Here is a 13180-nt window from a genome sequence, read left to right as displayed (position 1 = left end):
ATACATTTACTTTGATCTATTTTATGTTCAAAACAATAGGCTCTTTTTAGGTCGGCTAGACAGCGCAGCTATCTCTTCGAGACCTGCTGTAATCAGTCTGTGTAAAGAAAAATAATGGTTCTGTCAGGTGTAGAAGCTATTTCTTATACAAATGATCAATTTACTCAGTTATTCTCTACAATCTTCAAATGTTCGTATCTGAGTTTAGTTTAAGGAACACACAAAAACACAAAAGCGACACACATTGATGGGTATTATGTTATTTATGTAAATTGCCTCATTTAAATATACCCAAACAATTATAAGAGCTGTCAAACACAAGGTGCAAAATAAAGTGATACGTGTTCAAGTGACATATTGTGCTCAGTGGTAAACTTAGTGCATATTATGTACAAAGTGACTAAAATATGTACAAGGGAATAAAGGAAAGAAGGCCAGAATAAAGCAGAAACCCAATAACTTTGTTGCTTTAAACAAATTAATATTTTGCACGCAAACTCTTGATCTGGACCAAGAAATATCGTCGACGTTTCAACCCAAGGTATGCACTACTAAGTAGTCAATGCGACGCTTCATCAGGACAGAGTTGGGGGGTGAGGGATGACAGCTTGCGGATAGGAAAGAGCATGAATCAGGTGTGTTCCATACCTAAACACAAATGAGTCCTGTGATGGGCAAATCTGAACGGTGGCGAGAACTCACCTACAGATACTCAGTTAAGCATCAAGGGCACATGAGGATTGAATATCTTGGCCCTGTCGTCACAATTCTAAAAGCAAAGAAAGAGAAAGGGCGGGATTGATAATTACAAGAATTCCCGCCGAGACCTGCCAGTAATTGGCAGGCCAGCAAGTGTCTGCTCAACTGTAAACAACTCACTGTGTGGTTATGGCTCTGATGGTCAAAACTCACCAATGTCGGTATGCTGGCGGGAGTGGTATTCGGAAATGTTTGCTCGTCTTTAAAAGCGCACTAAGGCGCTTACTTGTGGTGATGTAAATCAAAGGATGGTTCTGTAGAAAAAGAGCCGGGAGGGGAAATCAAATTAGCCCCACTCGTTCGGGCATAGCGCACTAGAACACTTGTACCATTTCAAATGAATGGACCTGTAGGAGAGTAGGATCTGCTTCACATGTGTACCCCCACTTTTTGCTGGTGTTTCACTGTTTTTCGACCTTAGTCTGGCTGTGGCCCTGCTAATCAGGACCCCAGCCTAGCTGCTTCCTCTCTAAAATGGTTTCCAATGTACATTAGGTACATCTTTAATTGGATTCTGGAGTGTCTTATAAGTCACTAGTATATGGTATACTATGTACCCAGGGCATAGGTACCTCAGAGGCCTACCAGGGGCGGAAGCATGTATTTTGCCACCCCTGGGAAGCACTCCAAAATGACACCAAAGGTCTGCTACTGCAGCCTGGGTAAGGTGATGCATGCACCCCTTACTGTGGTATAGGTTACCTATATCACTATCATTGCACACACATATAAAACCTATAAGTCACTCCTATGGCAGGCCTTAACAATCCTGAAGGCAGAGTGCTTGGTTTTTATGTGAGAGAGTGACCCTGCATGAGCAGAGCCCCTCTGCAGTGTTCGGAGTACCTCCTCTGATGCTGTTTGTGGTGCAGCCGGACCATATACTCTTAAGTGCATTATAACCTCGCAGTAAATGCTAACTTTGGACTGGTGAAGAACCAGAACCTTTTGGGCCTGGCGGCGCAGGGTACGCCCAAAGTCTCTGGAGTTCTCCTGCTTAGCTACATAGAGACACGGGACACTCTGTCGGCGTTAGAAGATCAGATTTATTTAGCTGCAGCTAGTACAGTTATCCTAGAAGTACACAAAGTAGGTTCTCAGGAGACTGCCACTTCACTCTGTGGCGCACAGCGTTAAATACCATATAATGTTTGTGTTTATTAACCAAAAGCACTCCCAGAACACACAAGAAAGAGCCAATAAGAGGAGTTAGGAAACAAGATAGAACCAATAGGAAAGGTTTGAAAACAAAAAGTGTCGGATGACTCGAAGAGACCTCTCCTCCAACTATGTTTGTCACCCCTCCCTCAAGCTAATTCATTAACAGATTCATAACTAACTTGCAGGTGGCGAGATACGTTTGTGTGTGTTGGAGGACAGTTGTGAAACGAGAGAATGCTAGCAGAAGACAGTGAAGGCCAGTCGATAAGATAAGGTTAGGAAAGAATAGTGTGAACCAACAGATAGTTGAGACGGGGATTAGAATAGCCAGACAGGGATTAGTGTACTCGGCTAGGTCTAACACCAGCTTTGCAAATAGAGGCAAAAGGCGTATTTCGACACCAGGCTGCAGAAAAAGCAGAATAGACTTTGTTTGCCGTGCTGCCTGAGTGATGGCAACATAAAATGGCGGCGGAGCACAAAATGGCGGGTCGCTTCGATCGCGATCAGAAATCGAAGTTCCTCAGACCCTCCTTTTGCCAGAACTCAGGCAAGATAGACTCATGCTAATCTGAGTCCACGTCAATAGCCATGAGGTCATCGAGCTGTTGCTGTAACATCATTCTTATGTTTTCTGTTACTTGTGGTTTGGGTTTTTGGATGCACATAGTAGCACAGAGGTCACAGATAGCGGGACCACAGTGCATACAAAGGCAACAGGAGAAAATAATGGTCAAAATTATACCAAGAAACGTCAATGCTTTCCAAACCCATTTGGACAGTAGTCCCCAAAACCACTCCGTAAAAGACCAATCTCCTTCGTCCTTATGAATAAACTCAGAGATTATGTGCAACTTGTAGATAGCTTGGTATACTGTCGGAGCGTCATTAGGTATGAAAATACAGCAACTTGACCCGATCAATTTGCATACTCCACCACGATCGGCAAGAACAAAATCTAAGGCAACTCGATTTTGTAATGTCATAAGACGATCCGCTTGTAGTTCTGCCGTGATGTTGCTTAAGGCACCTACAGTGATGTCTATTGTAGTTTCTACGACACGGACCAGTTGCCTTATATTTCTGCTGTTAGCCATTGGACCCAAGAAGGGAAGAAATCTTTTAAGGAAATCTCCTCCCTCTTGTCCTCCTGTGTCCTTTGAATCAATAATCCCTCTGCCGTATCGGGTTCGATGATGAGTTGCGGAAGCGGTGTAAGTAGGGGGAAGAAGAAAGGCTATATAACAAGTACCAGAGAAACCCGTTGGTAAGCAAGTATAAGCTCTATTATAGCAGATGAAATAGGTGCCTTGAGACGGCACTAGCGGAGGCGAGTTCTGAGAGGAATAAACGTACGTGTAGGAGCAGTTACTCCTTTGTATGGTGTTAGAAGAGCGATCGTTTATCTATAAGCAGAAATTGCCCTGATGTGGTATAGTCCAAATCGGCGAAGACTTTCCTTTTTTAACTTTGTCACTAAGACTAGACATATATTGAGTGACGTTCCAGTTAGTGTACGCTTTTCTTTCGTCAACGGAGATTTTACTATTTTCCATGATTTTAGCCATAGCAACCATACCCTTAATCAAAGAACTATGACTAAAATCCGGATCACTAACATGTGAACTAACGAATTGTCTGAATTTGCTTTGATAAGCATTAGAGAAAATGACGAAGTAAGCCCAAGCAGAACCTTCATAAGAGAACGGGAGAACTAAATATGGCATTCCTTTCTCTGTGGTGTGTGGCATAAGCCCACACACCCAACAGTCAGTTGTATTGACCACTAACTGATGCTGATATAATAGCTGGATAAAGTAATTGTTATAGTATTCAGTTCTTCTAATGAGTTCATGTGGAGGAAGAGTATGAAAGAGATGTGGAGAGATAGTAGGAGAAGACAAAGAGGGAAAAGGGGAGATAACTTTTGGCTGCAAAGCATAAATAATCCAACCAACAAATGCCAAAACAATACACAATGATATAATAACACATAAAGTTATGCTGAAACGACTGTTCATTATTTTACAGGATGCTTTCTTCATTTCATCTTTTCTTTCTCTTTTGCCTAGTGTAGTTTCCATCTTTCTAATGGATGCTCACGGCAATCTTCCTCAATCGCTAAATCACGATGTTCCACCGTCCTATGACACTGTAGATCCTGCAGGCCTATTGCCACTACTCAGGTCGTGACTCAGACTCCTACCGTGACCCTGCAACCAGGACAGAATACTACACAAGAGAAAAAATCTTTTAAATGTTCTTTAGTCTAGGTCGTAAATCATATCGTTTCTTCCCCGGAACACTCTGGTCTTGGAACAATGTTCGTGGTTTAGTCGTATCCAAGCGACGATGTGATGGAATTGCTTCCTGTAAAATGTCGTTGTCCTCTTTCTCAGACAGTGTCCCATTCAGGTGTGCATCGCTGAAGGGTACGAATCGTGGAACGCTTTCACTTTCACAGTCACTAACACCTCTGCGTACCCATTGATCGGAGGGCAAAGGCAAAGGCACTTTCTTACAATGCACACCGCGAATCCAATTTTTCTTTCCTTCGACTTTAACTGCTGTCCTCATGGTGAGAAGGACCATTCGGGGCTCCCGCCATCTGGGTTCCAAATTGCTGGTCCTCTGAAAATTCTTCACACATATCCAGTCACCTGGTCGGATGGAGTGACCTGGGTCTGTGGAAGCCTTCGGCAGAGCACTCTGAACCTGTTGATGGAGAACACGCAATTTAGTCGTAAGATCATGCATATAGTCAATCAACATTGGATATGGCAAGTCTGAGTATTTCTTAGGGCGAGGGATTCCCCATACGTTAGCCGGACGACCAAACACCACTTCGTATGGGCTAAGTCCCAAACGAGAGTGTACTGCAGTTCTGGTGGATAGCAGAGCTAACGGCAAAGCATCGGGCCAATTGAGTCCTGTACTTGCTTGAACCTTTGCTAACTTTAACTTCAAGGTTCCGTTGTAACATTCTACTAAACCCGCTGACTGTGGATGATTTGCCGCATGGAACTTTTGCTTGATACCAAGACCTACACAAACTTTCTGCATGACTTGGCCAACAAATTCGCTCCCATTGTCACTCCAGACAATGCACGGCAAACCATACCTGGGGAAGAATTCTTTTAGAAGGATTTTAGCTGTGGATAGGGCTGTGTTATCTTTTAGAGGGTATGCTTCTATCCATCTTGAAAAGGCGCATACTACCACCAGAACATATTTGAGGTTGATGCATCGCTCCATATGAATATAATCGATTTGCAACACCTCAAATGGATATGTCGGAGGAGCAAAGTGACCCGCTGGAGTTAGGGTTCCCTTTCCCGGGTTGTACATTAAACAAACAATACAGTGCTTCACTACATTGTCTGAACATTTTGGGATACCTTCATTCTGCCAAACTGGAGCCAGAAGTTTACAAATACCTTTTGCACTTAAGTGGGCTGGACCATGTGCCATAGCAACCACTGGGAGAACATAGGCATCTGGTAACAGCCAACGTTGATGTTCAGATAATTCCACCCAACAACCCATCTCATCTAACATTCCCATACTTTCTTTCCACTTGCTTATCTCCCTCTCTGAAGCCTCTTTCTGAATCGCTTTTACACTTTCCACTGTATTCTCATACATTCCTCTCTCTCTGACCCAATTCGCAGGACCTGCCACATACATTCGACTTGTTGAATCTCTCGCTGGCTTCTTTGCTATTTCGTCTGCAAACGCATTTCCTCGACCAACATCATCCGTAATCTTTTTGTGTGCACTACACTTTACGATCGCTATTTGGGTGGGTAAGGCAAGTGATTCGAGGAGATCAGTCACTAACTGACCATGTTGTATTTTGGTGCCATGTGAAGTGAGAAAACCCCTTTCCTTCCAGAGACGCCCAAAGTTGAACGCTACACCAAAAGCGTATTGGCTGTCAGTGTATATACGTTCACTCTTTTCCCTTCCGATAATACACAAGCTCTTGTTAATGCTATCAATTCTGCTGCTTGCGCTGAATTGTGTCTAATGCGTGCAGTTTCCACAACTGTATGTAAAGTAGTTACAGCATAGGCTGAAACTGTATCTCCATTAGGCATTTTAAAACAAGAACCATCTACCCATAGAGTTCCATCCGGATTCTCTAGCGGTGTGTCTCTCAGGTCAATTCTTCCCTTTGTCTCTTCAGTGCGGAAGAAACAATCATGCTGTTCTTCAACATTTTCCTCATCTAGAAGGGGCAACAGAGTAGCTGGATTCAGGGTATTACATTGTTTGATGTGTACGTGACTAGCCAAGAGCGTCAGCTCGTATCCAGTTAGACGAGCACTCGTGAGATGCTGCGTTTTCGTTCTGTTTAGTAAAGTATCCACTGCATGTGGCACCATGACAATGAGAGTGTTATCCAACACCACTCCAGCAGACTGCAGAATAGAAATTGCTGCTGCTGCTGTCGCTTTGAGACAACTAGGCAATGCCTTAGCTACAGGATCTAACGTAGCCGAAAAATAGGCACATGGCCGCTGTTTGTCTCCAAATTGTTGTGTTAAAACTGACAATGCACAACCTTCTCTCTCATGAACATAGAGCGTAAAAGGCTTAGTGTAATCTGGAGTGCCTAGTACAGGAGCAGAACACAGTGCGGTACGTAATTCAGTGAAACTCTTTTGGCACTCATCAGTCCAAGGAAGGGGGTGAGGCGTATCTTTTAAAGTGAGTGCCAACAAAGGTTTAGCAATTAGAGAGAAGTTAGGGATCCACTGTCTACAATAAGAAGTAATACCCAGAAAGGCACGTACTTCTCTTTGTGTGGATGGTACAGACATTCGCTTAATCGCCTGAATTCATTCTGGTGTCAATCGTCGTCCCTCCTTTGATAGGAGATGACCCAAATAGGTAACCTCTCGACAAACATATTGTAGTTTGGAAGGTGAAACCTTGTGATTCAGTTTAAACAAGTGGCGTAACAATGCAATAGTGACATCTTTGCAGATATCTTTTGAATCGGCGGCGACTAATAAGTCATCCATATACTGGATAAGAGCAGCACCAGACGGCAAATGAAAAGTATCAAGATGACATTTTAAAGCTTGGCTGTAAATAGAGGGACTTTAACAATAGCCTTGAGGTGCGCGCTTAAACCGGAAGCTTCGGCCTCCAAGAGAGAAGCCAAAAATGTCCCTACTCTCTTCTGCAATGGGAATACTAAAGAAGGCATTCTTTAGATCAATAACAGAGAACCAAGTCGCTGTGGAAGGTATCATTATCAACAGAGCAGTGATATCTGGAACAACAGGAAATTGTGGGACAACAATTTTGTTTACCTCCCGCAGATCAATTACGAAACGATACACAGGAGGCTGAGAAGGATCAGTGCGTTTGAGAACAGGAAGAATAGGACTATTGCATGTGTTACCTCTTGTTTCTTCAACCACACCCTTCTGAATCAAGTCATGAATGATTCCCAAAAGCGCTTTCTCACCTTCAGTAGAAATTTTATACTGTGGGATGCGGGGTAATTCAACATTGGGCTTGAGAGTGACAACATAAGGCGGAATCTCAAGACTACCCACATCGTTCGGACCCATGGCCCAAAGCGCTGCTGGAAGAGAAAGTAATTCAGGTGGAAACTGATCTTTGGACACATACATTGGGGAGGCCAGTTTCGGTCCTAAAGTAAGATGTACGCCAGAAGGAGAACAATATATTGTAGCATGCATTCTTTTCAATAGGTCTAGACCCAACAGATTCTCACCACAACCATTCGTCAACAGAAGTGGAGCTTCCAAATCATAAGGACCAACTGAAATAGGCAAAGGGCAAGAAACTGGGTTACGAACAGGGGCGCCTGAAAATCCTACGGAAACATTCGTTAAGCCAGACAAAGGTGCCCCAGGGAGTTTAGAATGAATGATAGAACTTCTCATTGCTCCAGTATCCAGAAGAAATGGCTCTGAAACACCATTGTAGTGACGTTAACATAAGGTCCATTTTGATCTACTGGGATTGGCACAACTCCCTTACTTTGTCCATGGCTGTCCTAGTTAGCATGAAGACTTTCATTCTCGCCTTCAACATAATGGTCTTCATTGTAATACTGTGCAGACCTCACATTTTGCTGATCAAAGTAGTTCATGGAATTGGGAGAAGGAAGGGCACGCTGTTCTTGAGTCAACACACCCCGACCTCTACCTCTGTTTGCTGACTGAAGGCCAGCACGACCTCGTGGAGCAGATAACGCTCCATTGCGCTGCAATAAAACCGGACAACTACTCTTAAAATGACCTTCCTCTCTACAATAGGCACATTGATTAGGACCTAACAAAGGTCGTGGATTGTATGGCTCAGGTTTTTTATACAACCTCTGAAACTGCGGAGGCTGCTGAAATTGAGGCTGAGCATAACATGGCATATAGGCTTGTTGCAAGAGAACCTTTGTTTTTAAATCTTTCGTCTTTTTCTCTTGCTTTTCTTTTTCTTCCTTTTCCCTATTCTCATAATATTGCGCAGTAGCCAATATCTGGGCAGAAGAAGAAACCGCCCATGAACTTTCTGAATCTTTTAATTTGTGTGACAGTTCGAGAAGCAAATTGAATACAAATTTGTCCACAAACAATCGCTGTCCACCCTCTGTAGCCATGTCTTGACCACGATGGTCATAAATGTCTCCTCGAAACGAGTAAAGAAGTCAGAGACACTTTCATCTTTCTTTTGTTTGCATGCTGCTAGTTTATCCCAATTAACTCTCAATGCAGGCATCATAGTTTTCATTAACGTAATGATTCTACCAGGGAGTTCCGAGATCAGAGCGTCAGGCTTTGCGCCACCCACTTGGTCTCTATCTGTATTAGTTATAACATCCCAAGTAGCACCTAGTTCCTGCGCGTGATCCTCACTACAAATCTTAGCCCATATTGTCTGTGGGACTACATTTCCCATTAGCATGTCAATATCTGCTAGGTTCATGATACAAGCATCAACTGTCTGTGATAATTCTTTATAATAACCTGCAGGGTTTTTACGAGGATCCGGTAGAGTCTGCTTAAGGGCCAAAACTTCAGATCTCTTCCAAGGGACATGTACCCATATACGTTGGAAATGAGCAGGAATAGGTGCATTACCACCTACTCCCGCAACCTGTTCTTTCCATACTGGAGGAACTTCTCTCATAGGATAATTTTTCAACGTCAGTCTAACTGACGGATCGGAATCAAGGAAATTCAGAGAAAACAATAAGGATCTATAAGAGATAAGCGTCCTTACAGCTTCCTCAACCTTAGAACCCACAATAAGTCCTTTTTCAAAATCAGTCTGAACATTTAACAGATCTTGTGGGATCGGAATCGAACTCCATCTTCCCATTCTTTAATGAGAGTGTCGCACATTACGTTAAAAACATATCTTTGCGTAGGCGCATTCCATTGCAAAAAGGTAGGCATAATATCAAGCACACTGTATTGTGGACCCTTCTTGATCCATTTTCGTGCAAGAGAGTCCAACCTCTCTCGTTCCTCAAATCTGGGAACTGACTACGAGACTGTCTTCGAGAAAAAACCGGAGACACATTTAAAGCTTCAAAGAAAGGAGATAGAATACCAGTAACCGTGTCTGTGAGACGCTTACGCACAGAAGGAGAATTAGACATGAGAATTGGAGACAAAGTATTAGGAGAACTGACAAGAGAGGAACTGGTAATTGCAGGAGGAGCAGAAGGCAAAGGAGATCTAAGATCAGGAGATGAGGGCAAAGAAGTTGAGGCTAACGGTAAAACCGGCAAGGGCGGTAATACTGGAGGAGGCAAATGCAAAAGAGCCGGAACAGGCGGAAGTACCGCTGGCGGCTGCACAAGCTGTAATGGCTGAGGTACATTGGCACTTTGCGCATAGGGCTGAGGCAACCTTAATAAGTGGGACATTAGGGGATCTTCTTCTATATCTTTCTTATTATCAGAAGGAGAAACAGGCAACACCGGATAGCATTTATCTATCGCCATACGATGCTGTCTTTCTGAAATTTCAGTCGCATTGTCAATTTCATCGTCTTTAAATCGTTGGGCAGCCTGTATAATTGTCATACCCTGTGCTTTCCTATCTCGTTTTGCTTGTTTAATTTCTTTCTGTTTGGCTTCCTTACGCCAAAGGCGGAAAGAGTCAAACATTGCCGGCCGGGCTTTTCTTTTAAATAAAACTGCTTCCAAATTATCTAGCACATCAGGATCAAAACTACCATTTTCTGGCCATTTTAGAACACCATCTTTCTTCGTGTATCGGGTCCATGTCTCGTTAAAGGCAATGGGGCCGATGCCGTGTTTTGAATAGAGCTCATATGTGGGAGTTCCAACCGAAGGAATCGGACAAGAGTCCTCAAGTCGGGAATCCCTATTACAACCAAGACAACAAATTCTTCCAAACTTAGTCAGACCAGGCATCTCGAGATGTCCCCGGACTGTTCACAAACTTCAAGGGAGTAAAACTCAGTTTACGCAGCACAAATGCACTTACCCTCGGCTTTATCTATTGCAATGGATAAATCTAAGTACCCAAAGAAATCAATCAAAGAACCAAAATTGTGGGCGCGACCCACGAAAATACTTAACTAAGGACGTCTTCTTCCACCAACAGAGGCCCGTCTATCATCTTGCTTTACCATACATCATCAAAGGAAGGGCCAAAGCAGGGCGGCATTCAGGGTAGCGGTCGTCAGTAGCCGTCAGGAAGGAGTAACCGCGCTGCAAAAGACCTTCGGACCACTTTCGACATACTGGGGTCGCTTAGTGTGGCTCGCAAACCCTCCGGAATTTTCTTGCGGGGTTCCTCTCGACCTTCGAGCAGAACCAGTACCACTGAAGCCGCCCCACGTTGGGCGCCAGTTGAAGAACCAGAATCTTTTGGGCCTGGCGGCGCAGGGTACGCCCAAAGTCTCCGGAGTTCTCCTGCTTAGCTACACAGAGACACGGGACACTCTGTCGGCGTTAGAAGATCAGATTTATTTAGCTGCAGCTAGTACAGTTATCCTAGAAGTACACAAAGTAGGTTCTCAGGAGACTGCCACTTCACTCTGTGGCGCATAGCGTTAAATACCATATAATGTTCGTGTTTATTAACCAAAAGCACTCCCAGAACACACAAGAAAGAGCCAATAAGAAGAGTTAGAAAACAAGATAGAACCAATAGGAAAGGTTTGAAAACAAAAAGTGTCGGATGACTCGAAGAGACCTCTCCTCCAACTATGTTTGTCACCCCTCCCTCAAGCTAATTCATTAACAGATTCATAACTAACTTGCAGGTGGCGAGATACGTTTGTGTGTGTTGGAGGACAGTTGTGAAACGAGAGAATGCTAGCAGAAGACAGTGAAGGCCAGTCGATAAGATAAGGTTAGGAAAGAATAGTGTGAACCAACAGATAGTTGAGACGGGGATTAGAAAAGCCAGACAGGGATTAGTGTACTCGGCTAGGTCTAACACCAGCTTTTCAAATAGAGGTAAAAGGCGTATTTCGACACCAGGCTGCAGAAAAAGCAGAATAGACTTTGTTTGCCGTGCTGCCTGAGTGATGGCAACATAAAATGGCGGCGGAGCACAAAATGGCTGGTCGGTTCGATCGCGATCAGATATCGAAGTTCCTCACTGGCAGCACGGAAACATGTCGTGTTTGGTGTCAAACACTTTGGAATACTACCCCCCTGCCAGTTCTGGTGGTGGGGGTAGCATTCCACCCTTCTAGAGGGAGAGACATGTTCACACTGGTCTACCCGGTAAAGAATTTCTAAAGCCCTTGCATCACAAAATGTATGCCCCTGCAACAGACACAGGTCTGGCCTCCTGCTGCTGACTGAAACTCTGGCAGGGGAGGCCTGGACAATAGGTTTCCTGTCCCAGGGAGCTGTAACCACCTACCCAGACAGGCAGATGTGTATTGGGGCTGGGCGGAGCACTTTCTGCCGCTTTGAAGTCCTGCACTGGGGGCACACTTGGTGTCCCTGTGCATAGTCCAGTTCAAACCGGTTGCAGGGGCTACCTGCCCCTGCTCTGGCGTGAAACTGGACAAAGGAAATGGGTGTAACCACCCCTCATTCCAAACCCTCCCATAGGTGGGTCTCTAGAGTATGTCCATCCCCCAAACTTAGTGTAAGTATGGGAACCCAGTTCTTGAGACTTTAGATTACCCTGGACGAAACTCTGCAACATATATCCTGGACCTTCGAATTTCTATTTCCACTAGAAGACTGAAGAAATCTCCCTTGGGGTTAAGGAGTGACTCCCCTGCTTGGCAGGCACCAAAGAAGCAACTGTCCGGTCTGTAACTCTGAAGCTCCTGCTGGACGCCAAAGTCTTTGCATCACCAGAGGTGGATTTCCAGACTTCATCGAGGCTACCCTGAGTCCACAGCAAAGCTAAGGCCCGTGGCTATCATGGGTGACGTGGAACCGTGACCCCTGGACACTGTGATCTTTTGACGATCCATCATCTTCCTGGTCTTCCTTGAAGTTGTGCTTTGGGCTTTGAGTAGCCCCAGCCTTGAGCACCTCCTGCACCGAAGATCTCTGACCTCCACTCCACGAGTGACCCGTGGGCCAGTTTCAAGTGCGACCGCTCGAGGCTCCTTCGCGATCGCTAGCCCGTTGGCTAGTGGGTCCCCATGAAGGCAACTCCTCTTCTGATTGGGCTTTCCTGCTTGCTCCAGACATGCCCCGACTTACCCTCGCTGGGTGAGTCCCCCAGACCTTGCTGGCCTGCACCGACGTCCTTCTATTTTCACGTTACTTGCCATTACTTGCCGTTGCCAAGGCTTGTTGGGTCCAATCTGGTCGCCGACACCGCAGCACTCGACAGACTTCATGGGACAGCTCGAATCCAGCTCCTGGTCATCGTCGACGCCTCCTGGACCTCATGGCTGAAGAATCAAGACACCCGTCAACTCACCTGAAGCACTCGACTTCTGTGGGCATTGGACTATCGTGCCCCTGGTCAGTGGTAAGTGACCCAGACTCTGTCCCCTCTGCTTTCAGTTTCCTTCCATCCTCAATCCAGGTTTGGATCTCTCTGGACACCTCTCCTCTTCACGTCAGCCGCACTTCTTTGCCAGCTTCCATTAAAAAACAGCGACTTGACCCGACACCAAAAGACACCTATGCACCCGGCTTCCCTGGGTCAGGTAACTCGAGTACTCCGGTGTTCCCGTGGGTGTTGGCCCTAGACACATCTAAGTCCAAAAGGGTTCGCTCATAGTCATTCTCTAAGTGTCCTTAAACTCTTAATTT

Source organism: Triturus cristatus, chromosome 6, assembly GCF_964204655.1.
Source record: "Triturus cristatus chromosome 6, aTriCri1.1, whole genome shotgun sequence".
Classification (NCBI taxonomy): Eukaryota; Metazoa; Chordata; class Amphibia; order Caudata; family Salamandridae; genus Triturus; species Triturus cristatus.
Note: the sequence above shows the minus strand (reverse complement) of the source record.